The sequence below is a fragment of the Procambarus clarkii genome, chromosome 36, assembly GCF_040958095.1.
Source record: "Procambarus clarkii isolate CNS0578487 chromosome 36, FALCON_Pclarkii_2.0, whole genome shotgun sequence".
NCBI lineage: Eukaryota > Metazoa > Arthropoda > Malacostraca > Decapoda > Cambaridae > Procambarus > Procambarus clarkii.
Window position 1 is genome coordinate 16520649 of NC_091185.1, and position 27129 is coordinate 16547777.

Below are 27129 nucleotides of genomic sequence, written 5' to 3' on the forward strand. Positions count from 1 at the left end.
CCTGATAAAACTGGACTTCAAAAATGCTTTTAATCTAGTGAGAAGGGATGCAGTACTCAATGCGGTGCATTGCTATTTTCCTTCCCCTCTACCCGTTTGTAAACTCATTTACAGCAACAATCCAATTCTGTTATTTGGGTAACATGAAATTGAATCACAAGAAAATGTCCAACTGGGTGACCCCCTTTCTCTTCTCCTTTTTCTGCCTAGTCATCAAGGAGGTCACAGATAACCTGTCCAGTGAGCTCCGCATTTGTTTCTTGGACGATGGTTACCTTACCTTGAGGTTACCTTGAGGTGCTTCCGGAGCTTAGCATCCCCGCGGCCCGGTCGTCGACCAGGCCTCCACGTTACTGGACTGATCAACCAGGCTGTTGGACGCGGCTGCTCGCAGCCTGACGTATGAGTCACAGCCCGGTTGATCAGGTACCCTTTGGAGGTGCTTATCCAGTTCTCTCTTGAACACTGTGAGGGAATTTCCAGTTATGCCCCTTATGTGTAGCGGAAGCGTGTTGGTATGGTACTCTAGCTGGCTCTGCAGACTCCCTTCTGGAGGACATAAGAATAATTCAGGAGCAAGGAGCAAGTCTAAGCCTCACCCTGAACTCTTCCAAGTGCGAAATAACCTCCACCAACCAGCGCATTATAGAGCAAATAAAGGGCGTTCTGCCGGATATCCATTTAACCAACCCTGAGGACAGCACACGCCTAGAAGCTCCTCTTGGCGGGAAGGCAGTCGACGAGGTCCTGGGTAAGAAGATTGCCGATCTGAAGGGAATGGATGAGAGGAATAAAGACATCAATGCTCATGATGCCCTTTTCCTCATCACCAGATGCTTGTCCTTCCCCAGGCTGACTTACTCTCTTAGGTGTTCGCCATCTTTCAATAGTATTAAATTAGAAGAGTATGACAACTTGCTGAAATCAATGTTAGAAAAAGCTTTCAACCTTTCTCTTGGCAACTTACAGTGGAAACAGGCTTCCAAACAGGCCCCCTTTCCTGTCAGACTTGGGGGTCTCAACGTTTGCACAACAACTCAAATTGCTGCACCAGCATTCCTGTCCTCTTCCGTGGCATTTGACAACCTGGTGAAGGAAATCCTACCTGATGACCTATGTCAACAGACAGCGGTACGAGATCCCAGCTTTACGGTCTGCACCACCGAATAGGTCTCCCTTGCAGGAACAGCACCCCAATCACCCCCTTCTGAAGATCACAAGCATTCCAGCTGGGATCGTCCCATTGTCGACCAAGCAGCTGCAACAGGCCTAGAAGCTGCGACAGCACCACATGACACTGCCCGACTTAGAGCTGCAGCAGCTTCCCATGCAAGTGGCTTCCTATTAGCAACCCCAATGTCAGCAGCCAGCACCCGTCTCACACCACAGGCCCTCCGAATTGCTGCCCAAATCCATACCGAATACAGGTGTATTTATGGCGAGGCATGGCCTTCAGGTACGGACAGCATGGCCTTCTCTGCCAAAGGACAGGAGGATGGCATGCAAGACACGGCGAAGTTAATGACATTATTAAAAAAAGCCTTACCACAGCCGGTTGTCCTCCAGAGAGAGAGCCCCGTTATCTAATGCCCCACAACTCAGATGAACCTGTCGGTCGCCCAGACGGGATCACGGGGAACCCCTTGAAGAATGGTAGACAGTGTGGGACTACACTTTACAACTTTAGCCAACACTTATGTTGACTTCAGTGCTGCACAGGCAGGGGGTTTCACCAATCACGGGGAAGCCGCCAAGTCGCGTAAATGCAGAGATCTTGTTACGCACCCCTAGGAAGCAGCCCGTAGTAGCTGTCTAACTCCCAGGTACCTATTTACTTCTCGGTAACAGTAACTCATTTCATACAGTATTTCCATTCACGGGATAGAAGGATGGCCAATGCTTATTATCAGGTTGTTTCTACTCTCTAGTCCAGAAATAACTGTATTTACTATCCCATTAAGTAGCCTAACTAACATTTCATAGTTCATTGCCGTTATCCATACCTAGTGTGATTGGCTACATATATATACCCCTCCCTTCAAACTTGTGAGACTGATAACACACAGCAGGATAAATTAATAAAATGCAGTCCACTTTACGTACATACAGTCCTCTCATAATATATAGTCCATTTTTAATTATATTAAATTATATTACTATTAATAATTTAACAGTACGCAAATAAATTCCAGCTGGGAAATTTCCCCGCACAAGCTTTGTTATCCACTGAGTTAATTGGAAAAGGATTTCTTCAAATGTCATATTTGTTTGAGGTTGACTAAAAGAAAAAATACCTGTAAAATGTATTACACTTATTAAAAGTTTATGCGACATTTCGAACCTACAAGGTTCATTCTCAAGTGAGGAGACAGGACGTTGTTATTGTTATTGTTTTAGATTTAGGTACTCGGAAGAAAATATTCCAAGTAGCACAGGCTATGGTGAGCCTGCAGTGGACTTGCCTGGCACAAGAGTAGGCTGTAACTGGGAACAAGACAGGGCCTATTGAATTTATATCACTAGGAGGTTAGGTACACAAAATTAGGAGAGGAGTAAACGCTAAGAGGCATAGGTCAGTAACCTATACATACACTTATGTAACGAGTAAGAAGTAAAGGATAGAAGCATGGATCAATAACCTATACATACACTTATGTAACGAGTAAGAAGTAAAGGATAGAAGCATGGATCAATAACCTATACATACACTTATGTAACGAGTAAGAAGTAAAGGTTAGAAGCATGGATCAATAACCTATACATACAAAGATTAGTCAGGTGAAGTGAGCATTTTAGGCTGTGACGTCCTCGCTGCCGTCTGCACATTCCATTCTTGTTCTCACTCTCATAGTGGGTAGAGCGACTCTTTCTTTTAGAATATTTATTATCTTGCACTGGTGATAATGAAATCAAAGATTTGAGAAGTGGTCGTAAATTTTAGGTCTATTATTGTCAGGATTGTTTTATTATTATTGTCATGAGCCTGTCTATGAGACAAGATCATTTCAAGAATATGCTCATCACGGCAATTTTAACCAATTTGGAAATCATAGTTTTAAAGCTAATTTGCAATAGTTTTTTCCCCTCTTTTAAGCTTTTTGGTGTCTAGATGTTTAGAACAGTTTATCATTCTCGTATTTCTAGAAAATATGAGCATCAATTTTGAGCACTTTTATCAACAAATATTATATGTTTTCCAAAATGCTGACTAGAAAGAGTTTTCCTTTGTGTATTCGGAAGAGTACTCTCAGGCTTACATTCAGAATTTATAAACAAAAAAAACTCAGTCAACTCATAACACTTTTGGATAAAGTCCATGCTATTGGGTATTTTTTGAAAAACAATTTTAATTGCGGTATCATTGATAATAGTTTCAAATTACTCAGTGCTTTTGGAGTATTATATTTATTAATAATTCTAACATGAAGAGTGATACGAGACATCAGCTGCTAATACACTCTTCACATCATCAACAATATTTAACATGGGGAAATCTTGATCCTGAGAGGACTGAGATGCTAACAAGAATTTTCAGCTATTTTCTTTTCCCAAATTCTTAATTCTCCATTATAGTTCCTGTTGCCACATATAACTTTACATTTCTGCCTAGTGAAGCATCTTTACAAATATTCAACGTCACCACAATCATTAGTTAGAATATTCTGAAGAGAGTTTACTTTTTCTTGGTTATTCATGTCTTTAAGTAATTTTTCTTATAACAATCAAGATAATCAACTACTTGTGTTTTTTTAATCTTCCTTCTAAATCTGTCTCATTACAAGCCTTCGAGAGTTCAATTAATTATTCACTGATCTTTTCAAACCAATTCGTTTTCTTCCGCTATCATCTACTTCATATGATGATACGGTTTTAATGTACTTTCCATTTTTCTGTTTTATTATCTGGTGTAAGATGTTCTCCCTTCAAGATGTTTCTAAATGGAATCTCTCATGAAAGTATCACAAAATCTGAAACAAACGAAAAAGATAACAAAAACGTCATTTGTTTTCAATGAAACAAATAATAACAGATGTACCATAATAAAAATATCATAATATTGTTTACTATCGTGTTTTGAATAATTTATGTATTGTGCAATTATCACCTGAAAGCCTCTGTTCCTTACATATAGCCAATTTTAGTATATTAGTCGAATTTGGTCTGGTAGCCCTCTTCGCGGCAGTATTGGCATAAATTTCACTGTACCAAAATCGCATATCAATATGTTTTCTAATATCGTGACCCTGACAGGTCATGCAAGAGAGACTCTGCCCCCCGGGAATGGCCTTTCTCCCCTACGACCTGCCAGCTGCTAGCTATGGCTACAACCTGACAGTCCAGGGCTACACCTGCTCCAGCCACGCATGGATACTCACACAGCAAAGCTTGGGGAAGACTAGTGAGTAAGACTACACTTACATACAATACGTACTCTCGAAAACGACTACACCTGCCCAGTAAACATTTCCTCTTTTACAAAACGTTTAAAAACAATTTTTGTTCATGTTTTATATTACGTTTTATATGTTTTTGTAAAATTTGAAACATGTAATGTAAATTGCGAGGCCACAACGTTTATTAAAAGTTTTTAATGTTATAATATATCATTTTGGAGCAAACTTTTTAAAAATGCAAAAATTATTAGAAATATTAATTTTATATTTATTATATGTTGGAAGATTACAGATCACAGGAAAACCATCACAAAACAGGTCACATGATCATGATTACAATCACAGAGATCACAGATCACAGATGAGACACTTTCCTCTAGAAGGTCAGACCCCCACTCCCAGCCTTGTTTCTTATACCGGGAAGAGACGGAAGGCCTTCTTCGGTATTATGGAATCTTTCTGAGTACACGTGTCCACTCTGCTAGACATCGCTGCCTGCCCATCACCACTGTGACCTGGGTACCATACGAAACAAACGCCATAAGGTCCGAGGTACGCACTTTTACGAACAGGCATTCTCCGGGGACGATCGCCTGAACCTCCTTAAATAAGTCGCTGATGTAAAACCTATAGACATTGCCCAGGGAGGTATGGACATCGTATTCTTCTGAAGAGAGAGGAGGACCTCGACAAACAGCTGTATTGCAAGTGCGAGATTCGCGGGAAGCATCTTAACCTTAACTTTCCAACATCAGTATCATGCTGCACAATCTGTCTTTGTCAGTGAGCTCAACCAGTAGGTCGTGGAATGGGACTGAGTATCAAAAGATTTTACAAAAGACATCAGGGAGCCAGTCCCGGGCATGGAAGTATATCTAACACAGTTCTGCAACAGCCGCACCTTGAAGATCCTCTTAACCTCCATAGCTGCGGCTACCCTGTCTACCACAAATGGTATCTACTGCTTCAGCATCCACATTCTATCATGCCAAGTGAAGATGGAAAGAGTCTACAAAGTCAACCAGTGCCTCCGGTGCTATGAGTACTCCTAAACCACCAGCACAGCAAGTGTCAACATCCCATCCAAAAGTGCATCATCTGCAATGAGGATCACCACTATTCAATCTGCACGTCGGAAACTCCACTCTGCCTGATATGCAATGGCGATCATCCTGCAATCTCCTATCGATGTCCTCGAAGACAAGAAATTATCAAGAACCAGGAGAAAGCGAAATCTTCCTCTTCAGCTAGCACCAGCTGAAGCACTTCAGCTCCAACAAACCAATCAACAACCACCGCACCATTCAATCTTCAAAATGCCATTTTCCCAGAACTCCAGGGAAGTGGAGGAGCAGCCACCACACACTAACCCAGCCCATGTGAACCAGCTCTCAGTCTGCCAGCCACGCTCAGAACCAGCAGTTGCCTCCACCTTACCCCGACCAATCACTGTACAGTATTGCGTTTGCTCTGTTTTTATAGTTGCTTCACAAATTGGTGGCTCTGATTCTCGGAAATTCGTGGTGATTTTGAACATTCTCTGCACTGTGAGTGGCCTCCCGACTTTCACAGTACTCGATAAAGTCTAGACCAGCTCTACTCCAGTCGCGAGTTCTCCTCAAGCTTCTGATCCAGAGAGAGCTGCCGCACTTACTGACCTACTGTCTGCAACTGTACTGCCCGCTCCTCCATCTACTGTTACGGAAGCAGCCCAGGAGCCAATGCCCCCCTCATCCTTCGACATCTGCCACAGTTCCAACCATCGTATGTGCGCCCACAGAACCCTCTACATCTGCTACAGTACCTGTGGCTCCTACTTCTCAACCTTCAAGAACTCAACCTTCAGGATTTACCGTCTCGACCTTCGAATCAGCAGATTCAACTGAAGAGGATGTCTCTGTTGCAGCACCTTCTCCTCCTCCACGTAAGTGCCACTACTCACCTGACGCTTTCCTTCACGACACTCCGCCCTCGACCTCCAACGACAGCACCACAATGACAACACGTAGTCAGACCGCCAGGCCGGCCAAGAAGCCCAAGAACAAGAAGACCAACGAACACTGACTAAATGAAGTAGTAACACCACCACCTACCATCAACCATCAACTGTCACCTGCTTGTGAGCCCAGCCCCTCTGTGCTGCAAATGACGCCCCACTCAACCTTAATACACTCTAATCTTTACCCAAATTCAAACCCACGGTGGCTGGGCCATCGAGCTTTAACTCCCCCTCTTCGACTCATCTCCAGTTCCTCGCCCAAGATTTCGGCATCCTCGCCCCTGTCTCCATCCCCTGCTTACCTGCCCTCTGGTCTTTGGAATGGGAATATGTTGGAATTAGTGGATATAATAATCTTTATCGAATTGAGATAAGAAAGAGAGAGAGAGAGAGAGAGAGAGAGAGAGAGAGAGAGAGAGAGAGAGAGAGAGAGAGAGAGAGCGAGAGCGAGAGCGAGAGAGAGAGAGAGAGAGAGAGAGAGAGAGAGAGAGAGAGAGAGAGAGAGAGAGAGAGAGAGAGAGAGAGAAGAGAGAGAGAGAAGAGAGAGAGAGAGAGAGAGAAGAGAGAGAGAGAGAGAGAGAAGAGAGAGAGAGAGAGAGAGAGAGAGAGAGAGAGAGAGAGAGAGAGAGAGAGAGAGAGAGAGAGAGAGAGAGAGAGAGAGAGAGAGAGAGAGAGAGAGAGAGAGAGAGAGAGAGAGAGAGAGAGAGAGAGAGAGAGAGAGAGAGAGAGAGAGAGAGAGAGAGAGAGAGAGAGAGAGAGAGAGAGAGAGAGAGAGAGAGAGAGAGAGAGAGAGAGAGAGAGAGAGAGAGAGAGAGAGAGAGAGAGAGAGAGAGAGAGAGAGAGAGAGAGAGAGAGAGAGAGAGAGAGAGAGAGAGAGAGAGAGAGAGAGAGAGAGAGAGAGAGAGAGAGAGAGAGAGAGAGAGAGAGAGAGAGAGAGAGAGAGAGAGAGAGACAGAGAGAGAGACAGAGAGAGAGAGAGAGAGAGAGAGAGAGAGAGAGAGAGAGAGAGAGAGAGAGAGAGAGAGAGAGAGAGAGAGAGAGAGAGAGAGAGAGAGAGAGAGAGAGAGAGAGAGAGAGAGAGAGAGAGAGAGAGAGAGAGAGAGAGAGAGAGAGAGAGAGAGAGAGAGAGAGAGAGAGAGAGAGAGAGAGAGAGAGAGAGAGAGAGAGAGAGAGAGAGAGAGAGAGAGAGAGAGAGAGAGAGAGAGAGAGAGAGAGAGAGAGAGAGAGAGAGAGAGAGAGAGAGAGAGAGAGAGAGAGAGAGAGAGAGAGAGAGAGAGAGAGAGAGAGAGAGAGAGAGAGAGAGAGAGAGAGAGAGAGAGAGAGAGAGAGAGAGAGAGAGAGAGAGAGAGAGAGAGAGAGAGAGAGAGAGAGAGAGAGAGAGAGAGAGAGAGAGAGAGAGAGAGAGAGAGAGAGAGAGAGAGAGGAGAGAGAGAGAGAGAGAGAGAGAGAGAGAGAGAGAGAGAGAGAGAGAGAGAGAGAGAGAGAGAGAGAGAGAGAGAGAGAGAGAGAGAGAGAGAGAGAGAGAGAGAAGAGAGAGAGAGAGAGAAGAGAGAGAGAGAGAGAGAGAGAGAGAGAGAGAGAGAGAGAGAGAGAGAGAGAGAGAGAGAGAGAGAGAGAGAGAGAGAGAGAGAGAGAAGGAGAGATAGAGAGAAGAGAGAGAGAGAGAGAAGAGAGAGAGAGAGAGAAAAACTCCAAAATAACTCCTAAGCATGCCTTATTAAAATCATTTCCCCAGACTGACTTGCCACAAACCCCAACAACAAGTACCAAGAGTAGGACAAAACCCCCATCCACATCTAGGTAACCAACACGTACTACTACTGCCACGTACTACCAAGGAAAACAGACACATCCATTACCCAAACATCCCAAATGGCTCCCGTAACCTTCATTCATGACTTGGAACGCAAAAAGCATTAAAACATCCCTCACAGAACTTACATAATTCCTTTACTCGTCAAACCAGACTTAGCTTTCATAACGGAATCCTGGCTCACTCTCAAACAAAATCCTATATTTAAAAACTTTCAGACGCACAGACTGGACAGACCCAACAGTATGGGGGGTGGTATTTTCCTCCTAACACGAAGTAATACCACATGTAAACCTTTAACACTGACGTATTTTGTGAACGGTAAACTAGAAGTTCAAGCATGCCTAATACCTTACAATGGTACACACATATCCTTTCTGGGTATATACAACCCTGGAGGCACAATAAACTCAAATGAACTGGAATTCTATCTTAACCAATTACGACACCTGATTATTGTTACAGGTGATCTCAATGCTAACCACCCCACATGGAGTAGAAGTACCCAAAATACTACAGGCACCGATTTATATAACTACTTAAACACTACACCATATATTCTTCTTTCGCCGCCCAACCTTGCAACCTACTTTAACTACAGAACCAATTATGAAGCCTCACTGGACATCTGCTTTGGCTCTGCACACTTTCAACATGAACTACAGTTTCATACTGGACCAGATATTGGAAGTGACCACAAACCCCTCATTATAAAATTTACTAACTTTCAGCCACCAACCCACCCCCTAACGAAACCACCCCCCTTGTTCACCAAGTGGAACATTAAGAAACTATATAAGAAAACATGGGCTGATATTGTCTGTCTCCCAGATACAGACGATGTAGACCCTAACATGCGACTGTCCATAATCACCTGGGCCATAAATTCTGCAGCCACCCCAAATGTTCAAGAAAACTTCAGGACATGGATCCAACAAACCACGTAAGTCCTGGTGAAACGTGGAATGTGCATGAACAGTCGCTTTACGCCGACGAGCCGTACAAAAAACAAAAACGTCAACTCTCCCTACAGAACTGGGCCAATTTCTGGCGGGCCACAGCAGCAGCCAAAAAACAAATACTGGCAGCAATGCGAGCATCATGGGCAAAAGTTTGTGATAGCCTCACACCCACCACGCCACATTCAAAAGTCTGGGCTTCATTTAACAGCATTAAAGGTCGCCCAATATTCCCTTCGTTTCCCCTGATGATAAACGGTTCACTCTGTCAAACACCTCAGGAGCGTGCAAATGTTCTTGTTGAATGTCTTAAAGTTACCCTCTCAACACCCTTCCTTCATGCCCAAGAACTCTTCCTTAGACAAGAAATTGACCATGCCATACCGCTGCCCATTCTCGGTGTCGCCAACATGTGCACCATAAGCGAACTACAGTTAGCCTTAACCCGCCTACCTCTTGGCAAGGCATTTGGAGAGGATGGAATTTCATATGAACTTATCAAATATCTTCCATCGACTGCACATAGCACTCTTCTAAACTATTATAACATTTGCGGGACTCATGGAAATATTCCCTCACAATGACAGACCAGAATTATTCTTCGTTTCCTTAACGAAGAATATTATGGTAATGGGAATAGTAACGGTTATGGGAAAAGACCCATAACCTGCGTCATATAGACCTATCTCCTTACTATCATAAACCAGTAAAGTCATGGAAAGGCTAGTACATACTCGCCTCCAATGGTATCTTGAGTATAATAATATTTTACCGTCACTCCAAGCTGGATTTCGACCGCAATGCTCCACACTTAAAAATACTCTGCCTTAAACATGAAATCCGCACCTTTCTCAGAAACAATAAATTTAGTATTGTTCTTTACCTAGACCTTAAAGGAGCTTTTAATAGCATTCCTCATACTTGCCTATTGGCAAAGCTTGCACGTTTTGGCGTACAGGGAAGATTACTTCTATGGTTACAGTACTATCTTACGAACAGGACCTCTAAAGTCTAAATACAAGGCGAATTTTCAGATAGCATTCCAATACAAACGGATGTCCCGCAAGGCTCCAAAATAAGCCCAACCCTTTCTTGCTGCATTGTTAGCAGATTTGCCTAACACCCATGCTGTTCACCTCTTGGTGTACGCGGACGACTTAACATTGTATTATTCAGACAATGCCCTACCTAATATAGTCTCAACAATGCAAACAACACTTGACCACCTCATAGATTGGACACAACAATGGGGCCTTCAAGTTAGTACTACCAAAACCTGTTATCAGAATTTCACTAAAAAAAGACTTGTTCATCTACCCACCCTCACAATACACAACACTCCCATCCAACACGTACGAGAACATAAGTACCTTGGCATGAACTTAAACTCGCCCTTACTTACCTGGAAAGCACACATTCAACATCTTAAACAGACAATACAACCCCGACTCACCATCTAGGCACTATCTTAAAGCCCTCACTGGCACCACCTGGGGAGCACTCCATAAAATCTTGTTCCGTTTCTATACAACCTACATTCGCAGCCAACTAGACTATTGTTGCCAAGCATATGCGTCGGGTGCGCCTACTAACCTACAGAGCCTTGAGGTCATTCAAGACAATGCCATGTGACTTATATGTGGCGCAATGCATTCCACTCCAATCCTCGGACTTTACCAGACACACCCATACAGATCAAAAATTAACGCAACAGTTAACCCACATAACCCCCACTTTCCAACCAATCACTCACAACCTTTCCTCACACGGGCTACAAATAACCTCAATATAGACCTCTCTCTCTACTCCAAAGCTCTGAAACCCAACTTACTGTTCCCCCTATTCCACCTTGGCATTATACAACTCCTAATACATCAATACAACTCGAAGACAACATTCCAAAGTCTGCACCAAACTCAGCCATAGTCTCAGTCTTTGTCTCAACAATGAAAAATTGCTACCCAAATACCACAGCGATTTATACAGCTGGATCTCGCGTCATCATGAACAACGTACCGTCGGTCACTAGCGCTGTATGGATACCGGAATACCATCTCAAGCAGGGATGGCGATTACCAAGCCATCTATCTATTTTCACAGCTGAATTATATGTCTTATATCAAGCTCTCCAAATAATCAGGACATTACCAATTGGGATATATATACAATCTGTAGTGAATCCAAGAGTGCGATTCAAGCAATTACGTACTCTACAGCAACGTGCAAGGAGTTTGTTTACCCATGCCTTCAACCTCTTCATGATCATCGATTGAGTGGTTATGACACCTCTATCCTATGAGTCCCAGCACATTATGGTATTGTTCATAATGAACTTGTAGATAGACTAACCAAGCAATGCACAACACGTCTCACATTAACCATCATCTAATTCCTCATGTTGCACGTTAAGGAGCCTTCAAAGATATTATCACCCAAGATTTTGCAACGAAATGGAAAACGTCATCCTCACTTCTGTACTATGAGTCCATTAAAAAGAAAATGGAAACTTGGAAATATGTCAGATATAAAAGCAGAGAAATTGATGTAACGATGACCAGATTAAGGCTGGGACACACCAAATTGGCAGCACACAGCTCTAAGTACAGAACAGACATCAACGAACTGTGCATCCACTGTCAGGTGTCTGAAACAATCGAATACTATCTCCTTCACTGCTTCCGACATCATAGTGCCAGAGTAAATTTCAAACAAGAATTTATCGCATTTAAAATACCCTTTACCATCGAGCATATATTAAGAGGAGATGACCACTCGTTACAGGAAAAATACTAAATAGTCAAATCACTGGCTAAATATCTCCAGTCGACCAACAAATTGGGTCACATCTGACCCGCGCCACATTTATATCTCGCGCCATCAACAGCTAAACACAGAAAACAAATACATCGTCGCAGCACCAAGGATCAGCTGACGCCATAAACACAACACACCGCCCTACGGTGCAGCAAGTCTCCCTCTAACACACACCTCTGTTTTAGTCGCCGCTCCTCTATCTACAGCACAACGCAACAAGGACTTTTAAAATGCTTATCATCCTCAACATTAACGCGTCTCCCAACATCTGTACTGGTGCAGTCATCGAGAGGACAAACTCTTCATGCAAACTGAACCTACTATACAGAAGAAGAAGAAGAAGAAGAAGAAGAAGCTGGGCGCAATTCCTTAACTGTAGCCTCTGTTTAACGCAACAGTAAAATGTGTACTTGGATGAAAAAACGATTCTTCGCGGCAGGGGATCGTATTCCAGGGACCATAGGATTAAGGACTTGCCCGAAACGCTACGCGTACTAGTGGCTGTACAAGAATGTAACAACTCTTGTATATATCTCAAAAAAAAAAAAAAAAAAATATTACCGGAACAAAGGTCGACGTCTTCAAGAAGACATTAGAAAAGTTTCAGCAACAAGTGCCGGCCCAAGTTATCACAAGTCAAACGGGACCCCAGGACGGGTTTAGGGAGTGGAAGAACTCCCGGAAACAGCTTCTCTGTTTACAAAAAGCTTAGCTTCTTGTAAACAGCTCCTCGCTGTCTGGGTGAACGCTGATTTAGTATATTTGCTTTCTCTTCTGAGATGAATACATTCATTAAGTGATACGTGTTTTAATTTGTACTCTCATCGTTCTACTTTTGAAATGCAAAAAATAGAAATATTTGTCATTGTTTTACGGTAAACTTCACTTTATATTTCAATGTATGTTCCCTTGCAAATTGTAAGCTGTTTGTAAACTGTTTGATTCAGACATTAATTTAACGATTTGAACAAGTTATTGCAGGAATTGTTTCTTGCTCTGATTTTTACATCTGTAACGATTTTAAATCATTGATAAATGTATCTTCTAAATCTAAATCGAATTATTGAGAATACAGACATATGTCTCACATTATGTTATTGTTATGAGTTTCTCTTAGGTGAATAACTTTCTGTAAATTTACGTAAACTAACGTAACTATAAATGATCAAAACAAACATTTATGAATAAAGCATTTCTATCTATCCTCCATAATTTTAGGGAGGATAGATAGAAATCTATCCTCCCTAAATTAGGTTCCTCATTTTTCTTCTTCACATTATGGTACCACTATCTCCCTCCAATTGGAACCATAGGATGAGAACCCTATGGTGCCCCCTCCTCTCACCCTATAGTACCCCCTTTTCTCACCTTATGGCACCCCCCCCCCTTCGTCTAACCCTATGTTATCCATTCCTTCTTCTCACCCTATAGTACCCCCTTCCTATCACCGTATTAAACACCCTCACCTCATCCTATGGTATCTCTTCCTCTCACCTTATGGTACCCCTTTCCTCTCACCCTATGGTATCCATTTCTTCTTCTCGCCCTATGGTACCCCTTCCTCTCACCTTATGGTACCCGTTCCTCTCAACCTTTGGTATCCATTCCTTCCTTTCACTGTATGGTACCCCTTCCTCTCACAAAATGGTACCCCTTCCTCTCACAAAATGGTACCCCTTCCTCTCACAAAATGGTACCCCTTCCTCTCACAAAATGGTTCCCCTTCCTCACACCCTGTGGTATCTTTCCTCTCACCTTATGGAACCCCTTCCTTTCACCCTATGGTATCCCTTCCTTCTTCTCACCCTATGGTACCCCTTTCCTCTCACCCCTGTGGTACCCTCTTCTCTCACAAAATGGTACCCGTTCCTTTCAACCTATGGTAGCCCTTCCTCTCACCCCATGGTACCCCTTCCTTCTTCAATATATTGTGTTACGTGATCTGGAATAGAGCAGTAGCTGTTCTGGCAGGTGTTGTGCCAAACGCACATTAATAAAAAAAAAGAGAAAACATTTATCAAATAAATCTGCTTGGGTCCGCTACAGTTTATCATTTGCGGCCAAAAAAAACAATGATAATAAAAACTTTAAACATTTAATATGACGTAAAATGACTTTAACTTTACACAAAATGATAAGTAACAATTAATGAAAACTTTGTCCTTTATCCACTTGGCTTAAACACAATCAAAAGAGAATATATTTACATGTGAATTTAACGTTAATAACAAAGGTGAAGGTAATACTTTATTCAAAATGCTATGTGCATCTACCCTCGCCCATAGGCGAGGATAGATGCTGAAGCAATGAGCACTAGAAGGGTAATCTGCTGCGCTGGACACTGGCAAACCTTTATATACGGGGGTGTGACGTCATTTTGGGGCGAATTCTGGAGCTGTAGACTAGAAGGCGGCAAGATAACAATACCATCACGATAGTTTGTCTGGCGTCGGGAGAGCTGGAGAGACAGCAGGTGTGCTGTCTCTCGTTGAAGGTATGATGGAGGGATTGGGGGGTTGGAGAGAGGCGTGCTGAGACAATATGTGTGGCACATGTTATTGTTGTTGTTGATGTGGAGCCTTGATGTTGGAGCATGTAGATACGTAGATGGTAGGGGACAGGCAGAATCTACTTCTGAGCAGGAAATAACCGCAACAACTGATAGTCAAAACTTCTCCATACTGCACACAACTCACTCCCTCTCACTCCTCAGACTGCCGTATGGCCCTGATCATCAATCGGAGTCTAAATGGATACAACTTCTCTGACATCGCACCTGTCGGACCCTACGACTGGGTGCTCCAGCAGTGCCTGACTCACCCCTGTGCATCTATGACCTGCACCAGTCCAGGTCAGATCTTGCTTCATAGTCCATCTATCCGATGTTTTATTCAAATTTCACTTAGGCAGTGGTTTGCTGCCTTTGAAATCTTTCCTATTGTGGCTCCTGAATAGCTCATTGGAAGAGCTTTCGGCTCATGGCCATAGCTTCGAGCCTCCTACGGTGTGAATATGTATATATATATATATATATATATATATATATATATATATATATATATATATATATATATATATATATATATATATATATATATACATATACATATATATATATATATATATATATATATATATATATATATATATATATATATATATATATATATATATATATATATATATATATATATATATATGTCGTACCTAGTAGCCAGAACGCACTTCTCAGCCTACTATGCAAGGCCCGATTTGCCTAATAAGCCAAGTTTTCATGAATTAATTGTTTTTCGACTACCTAACCTACCTAACCTAACCTAACCTAACGTTTTCGGCTACCTAACCTAACCTAACCTATAAAGATAGATTAGGTTAGGTTAGGTAGGGCTGGTTAGGTTCGGTCATATATCTACGTTAATTTTAACTCCAATAAAAACAAATTGACCTCATACATAATGAAATGGGTAGCTTTATCATTTCATAAGAAAAAAATTAAAGAAAATATATTAATTCAGGAAAACTTGGCTTATTAGGCCAATCGGGCCTTGCATAGTAGGCTGAGAAGTGCATTCTGGCTACTAGGTACGACATATATATATATATATATATATATATATATATATATATATATATATATATATATATATGACAATGTCAGACCACGGAGGAAAAATGAAACAGGAATTTCCTTAAGTACTTTCGTATATTAATACATCTTCAGAAGGAGTCCTTCTGAAGTTGACTCCTTCTGAAGATGTATTAATATACGAAAGTACTTAAGGAAATTCCTGTTTCATTTTTCCTCCGTGGTCTGACATTGTCACATTTTTAATCACGTGTTTATTTTCGTGATATACACACACACACACACATATATATATATATATATATATATATATATATATATATATATATATATATATATATATATATATATATATATATATATATATATATATATATATATATATGTCGTACCTATGAGCCAGAACGCACTTCTCGGCCTACTATGCAAAACCCGATTTTCCTAATAGGCCGAGTGATTTTCTATATTTTCAAAATATTGTTTCCAGTTGGTTTATTTGAAACATTATTATTATTATATTATAATAGGAAAATAAAGTATTGACTTAGTTACGTTAGATTAAGTTAGGTTAGGTTAAGTAGGGTTTGTTAGGTTTGGTCATATATCTATGTTAGTTCTAAGTCAAATTAAAAAAAAATTAACTCATACATAATGAAATGAATAGTTTTATCGTTTCATACGAAAAAAATAGAAAAATATATTAATTCAGGAAAACTTGTCTTATTAGGCAAATGGAGCCGTGCATAGTAGGCCAAGAAGTGCATTCTGGCGACTAGGTACAACATATATATATATGCGAACAAGCCTGAATGGTTCCCAGGCAGATTTGTTAGCATTTGTGTTTCTCAGGTGAACCCCAATGAATGAGGTGATTTGATAAAATACTATGCCCAAGATTACCATCCGAGCGCCGTCTGGATGGTGGGGTAAATAGCCTCGGCTTCCATCATCTTTTGAACGGTCGTGATGGTCGAGTGTGTAAGGTGTCCTGTACACCAGTTGCATAGTGCTCCTGGCAGTATAGGTTCGAGTCACTTCTGGGGTGTAAGTTTTCGGTTATATATATATATATATATATATATATATATATATATATATATATATATATATATATATATATATATATATATATATATATATATATATATATATATATACATAGTATATATATATATATATATATATATATATATATATATATATATGTATATATATATATATGTATATATATATATATATATATATATATATATATATATATATATATATATATATATATATATATATATATATATATATATAATATGCAAACAAGCCTAAACGGTCTCCAGGCATATATGCAACTGAAAACTCACACCCCAGAAGAGACTCGAACCCATACTGCCAGAAGCAATGCATCTGATGTTCAGGCTGGGAATTAGCCTCGGCTACCATCCTCTTTTGTCCGGTCGTGTTGGTCTAGTGGTTAAGGGATCCTGTACATCAGATGCATTGCTTCTGGCAGTTTGGGTTCGAGTCACTTCTGGGGTGTAAGTTTTGAGTTGCATATATGCCTGGAGACCGTTCATGCTTGTTTGCGTTTATATATATATATATATATATATATATATATATATATATATATATATATATATATATATATGAGACTTACTTACTCTCTGACTATTTCCTTACTCTTCCTTACCTTCTGCTGTTACTTACTACTTTACTTACTCTTACAGTTGAGGAGCCGGTGGCTGAGCGGACAGAACACTGCAGGCGAGATCATGTAGTCCCGGGTTCGATCCCGGGCGCCGGCGAGAAACAATGGGCAGAGTTTCTTTCCCCCTGATGCCCCTGTTACCTAGCAGTAAATAGGTACCTGGGAGTTAGTCATCTGTCACGGGCTGCTTCCTGGGGATGAAGGCCTGGTCGAGAACCGGGCCGCGGGGACACTAAGCCCCGAAATCATCTCAAGATAACCTCAAGAAGATTCCCATTCAGTCTCTCTGCTTCCCTTTGGTTATCTTTCCCTCACTCTTACTAGTTCTGTCTCCATCTCTCTCCTTCCCGTTCTCCCTCCCTTATGCTTTATCTACTTCCCTCCCTTTGTTATCGTTTCCTCCATCCTCACATTCTCTCTGTCTGCTAATCTCTCCATCTCCCTCCCTTCTGTTCAATTTTTCTCCATCCCATTCTCTCTCTCCCTTCCTTCCCATACTCCCATTCTCTCTCCCTCCTCGTTCAATCAAGTTTCATCTGGTTCTCTCTCCCATTCAATCTCCTCTCCTTTCTCCCTTTATCTGTCCCTCCCTCCTCTTCTCTCTCTATTTCTGTTCTCTCCTCAGATTTTCAAATTCAGTGCTTATGAAGCAAAACCTAGCTATCAACATTTTTATTATTGTTACGTTTATGCAAAGTTGTAAGAAAGTTTTGATGATATGTGAATAATAACAGATTATAAATCTGTTGAAAACACTTCATGGACAATCAAACCCACTTTTCAAAATTCATGGTAGTAGGTTGTCTCAATAGTTGCCAATTTTACTCAAGTAAGGGAATGGGGGAGTGGTTGACCCTGACCACCTTATGGCACTCTCCATGGAATCACAGTTCAGTGTACAAAAAGGCATTTGTGGCAAGCTGTAAATGTCTGCCTTGCAATCTCGGATAGGCATATAGACACACAAACAAAGATTCACTTTTCATGGTGAATATTGCTCACTCATTGTCAAATATAAAATTAAATAGATTGCTTACGCTAAAATTAGATGAAAGAGTTTTAATGCTAAAATAAGCTAAAAAAACATGTTAATCATGGCAATTAACATCTTTCAGGTGTTAATTGCCAAGAAATATGCGAATTAGTGGGTTCTTGTCATAAAGTCTCGTTCGATAAATTGTTTTCCCTTGCCTTAAGAAATATTTCTCCCATGAAGGGATCTCAGTGGTTTAACAAATGAATGTCTCTTACTGCTTATCCGGTTGATGTAATTTTTCTCTTAGTGGCAATCGGTAATTAAAATTCATTTTCGAGCTTTTGTTTTATGTTAATTTTGCTCTGATGACAACAACAATAGTGAGACCACAACCAGAGTGGATACAATATCCTGTAACAGTTGGTGACTACTTGGGCAAAACATGCCGCAAGTTGGATGCGAGTGTATAAGACAACAACACATATGCTTAACGTGAAAACTATGCAGTTAGTGGTTGTGTCACACACACAGAGCATGTGAAACGTTTTACTAGTCCAGGGGAAATTGAGCTCTTCGTCCCTGAGAAATTACAAAACAATGTATATAGTCAGCAGTCAACATACTAAATGTATAAAAATTTATCAATGTTCAATTAAACTCATTCATATAAAATGTTATAAATTATCCCTTACCTCGACCTCACTGACCTCATCCTACCAAACATCACTCCACCTCCTGTTTTGTATCTTCATAAAATCAACCTCTGTTTATCTCAGTTATTTCTGATCACTGATGAAATCTACTCTCATCTTGCTGTTCTGTTTCATCGTGTTCTTCATTACTCCTTTTATTATTATTATGTTATTGATGTCTCATGGCTGCACGGCTTGTGTTTTGTTTGTGAGAAAATCATACAATTGAAATGCTGTTTTCACGTGACCGATTATTAATATAATATTTTTCCACAGGTTCATGTCTCCTGAAGTACGAGTCGCACCTCACCTTAGGCGTGTTCCCATCTTTTGGTACCTATTTAACCTGGTATGCTAACTGCCAGTGATAGCTCCAACTCAATCTGCCATCCACACCCAAAATATAATATTTAATTTGAAATGATATATATATATATATATTTATATATATATATATATATATATATATATATATATATATATATATATATATATATATATATATATATATATATATATATATATATATATATATATATTAGTATATTTTGGTAGCAGTCTTTCCTGTAGACATATATTATTAAATATGACCGAAAAAGTAAGATTAATAATTCTAACACGAATTTTCTCAATCTTTCGTACATTTCTTTTCACTGTTGGAGGTAATTCAAAAATCAATTCTCCAAAATTCATTTTTATTTCTAGTCTGACGCGACACTTGAGCGCGTTTCGTAAAACTTATTACATTTTCAAAGACTTTACACATACACAACTGAATAGAACTTATATATCTCCGATTTCTTTATATCTACATTTGAGTGAGGTGGATAGGGTGAGGTGGTATTTAATAGGGTATTATTTCATCAACACAAGACAGAACACGATACAATGGGTATTGAAATGGAAGTGATTGTAGAAAGCCTATTGGTCCATATTTCTTGATGCTTCTATATTGGAGCGGAGTCTTGAGGTGGGTAGAATATAGTTGTGCATTAATTGGCTGTTGATTGCTGGTGTTGACTTCTTAATGTGCAGTGCCTCGCAAACGTCAAGCCGTCTGCTATCGCTGTATCTATCGATGATTTCTGTGTTGTTTACTAGGATTTCTCTGGCGATGGTTTGGTTGTGGGAAGAGATTATATGTTCCTTAATGGAGCCCTGTTGCTTATGCATCGTTAAACGCCTAAATGCATCGTTATGCATTGGCGACTTGTCACCTCTCATGACAACTATCTCCTTGTTCTCACGAAAGCTTTTAGTTGCCGCTTTGAGCTCGGGGGAAAGTATGGTGCTTCTGTAATTGCCTCGATTCTTTCCTCCTTCTGCAATAAGTTCTGCTTGTAAGGTATCTTTGGTAGTGACCTTCTTTTGTGTCTCGAGGTCGAATATGTCGTCCAACAGAATTTCCAACTCTACTTTCCGGGCCATCTCACTCGGTCTGGACATAACGTGACAGTTTATGCCCAGATTTAGGAGAGTGACTTGGTCCTCAGTGAGGTTAATTCCTGCAAGGTACAGGAAGCCATCTCTTGGTCGTGGAATTGCCATAGGTCCTCCATATAATGTTGTTTGTTTCTTGATAATCCTTGTTTCAGTGCTGAGGTGAAGCACCATACTGTCCCCCGAGCTCAAAGCGGCAGCTAAAAACCTTCGTGAGAACAAGGAGATAGTTGTCAGGAGAGGTGACAAGTCGCCAATATATGTCATTCTTAAAAAAGACGAATATCTGGCGAAAATGAACCTCATACTCTCTGACCAAACTAAGTTCCAAAGGGTAAGGAAGGACACTACAGCCGAATTGAAAGCAAAGGTCAACAAACTGATCGAAACTGTGAACGCCAAGAAATCCGGACTCCACCTGCCAAAGATCATTGGGGAATATAAACCTGGATATGCGTATGGAAATGTCAAGACATACAAGCCTGGAAACCCACTTCGGCCAATCATTAGCCAGATACCCACACCCACGTACAGACTGGCGAAGCGACTCAACGGCCTGCTGACTCCTTATGTTCCTTGCGCCTTCAGCCAAAAGAATTTGTTGACTTACTGCGGGGCACACGGGCCACAGGGATAAGAGCCTCGTTGGACGTAGAATCGCTGTTTACCAACGTACCCGTGGACGAGACAATCGGGATGATAGCCGACAGAGTGTATCGTGATCCATCCTGTACTCCTCTTGACATACCAGAAAATATTCTGAGGAAACTACTCCAAGCTTGTACTAAAGAGGCACCCTTCTTGAGCCCGGATAGGCACATGTATAAGCAAGTAGGTGGGGTTGCCATGGGTTCTCCCCTAGGTGTCCTGTTTGCAAACTTCTACATGGGTACCATCGAGCAAAAAGTCTTAGTCGACATGAACTTGAAACCGGCCATATACTGCAGGTATGTTGACGACATTTTTACACAGGTACCTGATGTCAGACATCTGCAGGAGCTGAAGGAGGCATTTGAGCAGAGTTCTGTGCTGCGTTTCACTTACGAGATGGAAAAGGATGAGAAGCTGCCCTTTCTAGATGTAACAGTCATGGAAAAGAGCGGAGGTTTCCACACTGCAGTCTACACTAACTAAACGAACATAGGAATGTGCCTAAATGCCAACAGCGACTGCCCAGACAGGTACAAGAGGAGTGTTGTTAACGCATATGTCGACCGTGCTCTCAGCCACAGCTCAGAATGGAAGCAAGTCGACGAAGAACTCTGTAGGGTAAGGCAGGTCCTAGTCAACAACGGCTTCTCCAATGGTTTCGTCGAAGACATCATAAGAAGGAAAGTGAAACGCCATGCAACCTCTGAAGAGACAACTAACACAACACCTATACCCCCTATTAGACTATTTTACAGGAACTTCTTTTCCACAGCTCATAAAACGGAGGAAAGGGTCCTGAAAGATATTGTTAATAGAAACGTTATCCCTACAGACAAAAATCAGAGGATACAACTGACGATTTACTATAAAACCAGAAAAACGGCCAGCCTACTCATGAGAAACTCTCCAGACACAAAGCAGAACGCTTTAAAAGAGACCAACGTCGTCTATGCCTTCAAATGCCCACTTGGGGACTGTAAGCTCCAAAAAACCCAGTATATAGGCAAGACAACAACATCTCTTTCTAGGCGTTTAACGATGCATAAGCAACAGGGCTCCATTAAGGAACATATAATCTCTTCCCACAACCAAACCATCGCCAGAGAAATCCTAGTAAACAACACAGAAATCATCGATAGATACAGCGATAGCAGACGGCTTGACGTTTGCGAGGCACTGCACATTAAGAAGTCAACACCAGCAATCAACAGCCAATTAATGCACAACTATATTCTACCCACCTCAAGACTCCGCTCCAATATAGAAGCATCAAGAAATATGGACCAATAGGCTTTCTACAATCACTTCCATTTCAATACCCATTGTTTCGTGTTCTGTCTTGTGTTGATGAAATTAATACCCTATTAATTAATACCCTATTAAATACCACCTCACCCCATCCACCTCACTCAAATGTAGATATAAACAAATCAGAGATATGTAAGTTCTATTCAGTTGTGTATGTGTAAAGTCTTTGAAAATGTAATACGTTTTACGAAACGCGCTCAAGTGTCGCGTCAGACTAGAAATAAAAATGAATTTTGGAGAATTGATTTTTGAATTACCTCCAACAGTGAAAAGAAATGTACGAAAGATTGAGAAAATTCGTGTTAGAATTATTAATCTTACTTTTTCGGTCATATTTAATAATTAATATATATATATATATATATATATATATATATATATATATATATATATATATATATATATATATATATATATATATATATATATATATATACACCTCTGGCTGGAAGAAGGGGGACCCATAGCCTCGGAGGAAACCACACATAACGCATTGGAGGGAATGTAGGTCCCCTCCAATACGGTTTTCTGTGTGCTTTTCTCCTACCACCCCTTTCCTTTTTTTTTTTTTTTTTGCTTTATTGTGTATTTAAAGGTTACAAAACATACAAGACAAATGCCTAAAGGTTATGGATCTCTTGAAGCTCCTCCGCTTCCGGACAGGAACTGAGGATGCTGCAAGCATTTCCCCTCTGGATCGCCACACTGAGGCGCTGAAACAAAAAAAACTGGAAGCCCTTGGGTCTCTGGTGACGTCAATGAGCTTGGAACCCAATTCCTTGAGAAATCCTAAGGCACTCTTGCCCCAGGGGCCATGCGTCTCAGACGCTATGGGAACAAAGAGGTATTGACTTTCCTGTCGCCTGTACTTGAGTGATTTTGCTGTTTCCCTGTGGTTGGCCGCCCCACCTGCTTGATCAGCTCCGAAGTGTACATAGGTGTCAGCCAGGGTGGATACACATGTATAGTCCCACACCAACTGTCTACCCTCCTTCCATGAGTATATGGTGATGCCATCAGGGCGAAGTGTGGGGAAATCCGGGTTTTGGGCCCCTAGGATGCGAGGTTCTCTCTCCGCTGGGCACCTAGCTGAGACGAGGCTTCTCTTGATGATGTCATTGACCTTGTTGTGTCTTGCATGCCAGCCCTTTGTGCTTCAGCAATGCAACCCATGCAGTCCGTATTGGTCTGCTTCCACCCTGTTGCAAATACACTTGTATTCAGTGTGAATTGGGGCACCACGGCGGAGGGCCACTGCTACACGAAGGGATTCTGGATCTAGGCGCGTGCCCATTGCTGACATGGGTACTGCCAGGAGGGAGTCTCCTGCATGGGGAGCACGCACTGCTCTGAGGTGGGCTTTCTCCTTGTCTGATGTTACGGCGCTGAGCATGGTATCAGCTACTTTTTCCACTAGAGGGTGGTCCCAGCCGGACTGTTTGTGTTGTTTTGTTGGCTCTATAATGCTTGCTGGGGCGGCAAGAATATCCCACTGATTTGAACATTCAGTGAAAGCAGGATCGTGTATTCCTGCTGAATCTCTCAGGGTTGCAGGTAAGATATCTCTGACGAGGTAGTGCGATGCGTGGGAGGAGGAAAGGAAGGCTGGTAGAGCAATTTGGGAGGCTGTGAGGACACCAAGGCCGCTGAGTCTTACAGGAAGGGTTGCTTGCTCCTACTGAGAGTCGTCCAATGGCAGGTTCAGGACTTTTACCAGCATGGACCTCAGAAGGGTGTCATACACATTTAACTTAGGGCTGCTGTAGGATGGAGAACATCTCAGAAAGTAGGTCAACTTAGGGAGAGACAGGCATCTTGTGAGGAGAAAGAGAGCATCATGGGCATCAATCTTGTCAATCCTGTCCAGCATTTTCTTTAGATCAGTGATTTTTGCAGCCAGGACCTCCTCGATTGCTCGTGGGCCAATGGGGGCACCCAGGAGAGTGCAGTCCGGTGGCTCGACAACGAGAATGTCTGAAAGAACATTTTGTATTTGCCCAGTGATGTCTGGATTGCGGGAGATTATTTCACATTTGGATGCATTGAGAATGAGGCCTAAGGCTGCTCCCTGCTCCTGGATTTTCCTTATATCCTCCAAAATGGTTTCCGGGGTTGCAGCGAGAGTGCCATCATCCAGGTACCAGATGTTTAGCTCGCTTGTCAGACTATCAGTGACCTCTTTGATAGCTAGGCAGAAAAGGAGGGGTGCTAAGGGGTCACCTTGTTGGACACCTTCACAGGAGTTTATTTCATGCTCCCCAAAAAGAAGCTTAGAATCCCCACTGTAGCACGATCGGATGAACGGGTAAAGGGGACGGAAATGGTTGTATACAGCCCTGAGGACAGCGTCTCGTCTGACTTGATTGAAAGCATTTTTAAAGTCAAGCTTTGCTAGTGCCTTCTGGTCCGGGAGATCAGCAATGTAAGCCCACGATGCATGTGCTGCAGCTTCACAACCTAGGGGAATCCCAAACCCGAGCTGATGATGTTTCAGCAAGGTGCCTGCTTCCTGGCTGATAGATCTCACTGCAGCCTTAGCTACGAGGCGTCGGAGGGTGTTCCCAACGGCAATGGGCCTGATACCCCTATCCTTCTTCTTTAGAGCACAGAGTGCTGCTCCATAAAAGACAGGCCTGATGTCCTCAGGGATGCCGCCAGCCAAACACATGTTGGAGAATCTGGTAAGTTCCACTAGTAGGTCTTTTGCAGCATCTCCAAGCACCGGGTTCAGCATTTGTTTGATGTGCTGGAGTCTTAGGCCTGTAACGCCCCTTGCTGAACCTGTTGGGAAAGACATGGCTGCTTTGTAAACCTCAGATTCTCGAACAGCCAAGGGTTCTATGCCAGCATTGTTTTCCTGGGGATCCCTGCTGCTGTCTGGGGCTCTGGGTGGGAGTTTGTCTTGAAGAGCCTCTGCTGTCGTGGCGTTCCTGGGAGCAATAGTGTCATCGCTGGTCATGATTCTGATGGCACCTGTGGTATTGCCCTCTTCTATTTTCCTGGTGATCTGTGCTCTCATTTAGTGGTTCTCAGATGAGTTATTGTTGGTCGTCCTGCAGCTGGTGTTCTTGGCACGAGGGGGGAGGCGGACCAGGTTGTCTGCTCTGGGGAATTCATTAAGCGCCCTGATTACAGAGGTTGCTAATGACTTGTCTCTCCTGGGCGGTAATGCTAGGCATGCATTCCCAAATAGAAGGAGATTGTGCCACGATCCAGAGGTTCTGGGAGCATTGTTGACCTTTGTCAGCAGACTGGTGAGTTTGGCTGCTGCTTGGTGACGGGCAGCCTTGGGGATGTGGGGCAAGGTCCTGGTGGACGTCGCTTTGACTGCTTCAAGCAGATTATCTGCTGAAATGAAGTTGAGGGAGGTATTGTTCCTCGCACCTGCAGCAGGTTGTCCATCGTCACTGCCCCGGGGCAGGCGCCTAGACCCTAGACAACCACCTGAATTGACAGAATGATAGCGGACAGTTCCATTTGAATTGAGACGATACCGTCTGTCACACACTTGACAATTTCCTCTTGGGTGTCATCGTATTGGCTGGAAAGAGGCTGTGTGTCAGGTGCCACATGTGCCATGCCTAGATGTGATGACGCCTGGCTACCCACTGAGTGCACCCTCTCCTTCCCAGGTGGAGAGTAACACGGCAAGCATTACCCTCCTGGGGGAGTTGGGCATGGCCTGGGCACCGTGTGTGGGTGTATAAATATATATATATATATATATATATATATATATATATATATATATATATATATATATATATATATATAGCTAAAAAACGTGTGTGGTTGTATAAATATATATATATATATATATATATATATATATATCCCTTCTAGGTTAAAAAAAAATATATATATATATATATATATATATATATATATATATATATATATATATATATATATATATATATATATATATATATATATATATATATATATATATATATATATTATTAAATATGACCGAAAAAGTAAGATTAATAATTCTAACACGAATTTTCTCAATCTTTCGTACATTACGCTTCACTGTTGGAGGTAAATCAAAAATCACTTCTCCAAAATTCATTTTTATTTCTAGTCTGACGCGACACGGGCGCGTTTCGTAAAACTTATTACATTTTCAAAGACTTCACAAATACACAACTGATTAGAACTTACGTCTCTCTGATATTATATCTACATTTGAGTGAGGTGGGAAGGGTGATGTGGCATTAACACAAGACAGAACAGGAGGGGATATTAATAGGGTATTAAAAGTATCAACACAAGACAGAACAGAAACAATGGGTATTGAATAGAAGTGTTTGTAGAAAGCCTATTGGTCCATATTTCTTGATGCTTCTATATTGGAGCGGAGTCTTGAGGTGGGTAGAATATAGTTGTGCAATAATTGGCTGTTGATTGCTGGTGTTGACTTCTTGATGTGTAGTGCCTCGCAAACGTCAAGCCGCCTGCTATCGCTGTATCTATCGATGATTTCTGTGTTGTTTACTAGGATTTCTCTGGCGATGGTTTGGTTATGGGAAGAGATTATATGTTCCTTAATGGAGCCCTGTTGCTTATGCATCGTTAAACGCCTAGAAAGAGATGTTGTTGTCTTGCCTATATACTGGGTTTTTTGGAGCTTACAGTCCCCAAGTGGGCATTTGAAGGCATAGACGACGTTAGTCTCTTTTAAAGCGTTCTGTTTTGTGTCTGGAGAGTTTCTCATGAGTAGGCTGGCCGTTTTTCTGGTTTTATAGTAAATCGTCAGTTGTATCCTCTGATTTTTGTCTGTAGGGATAAC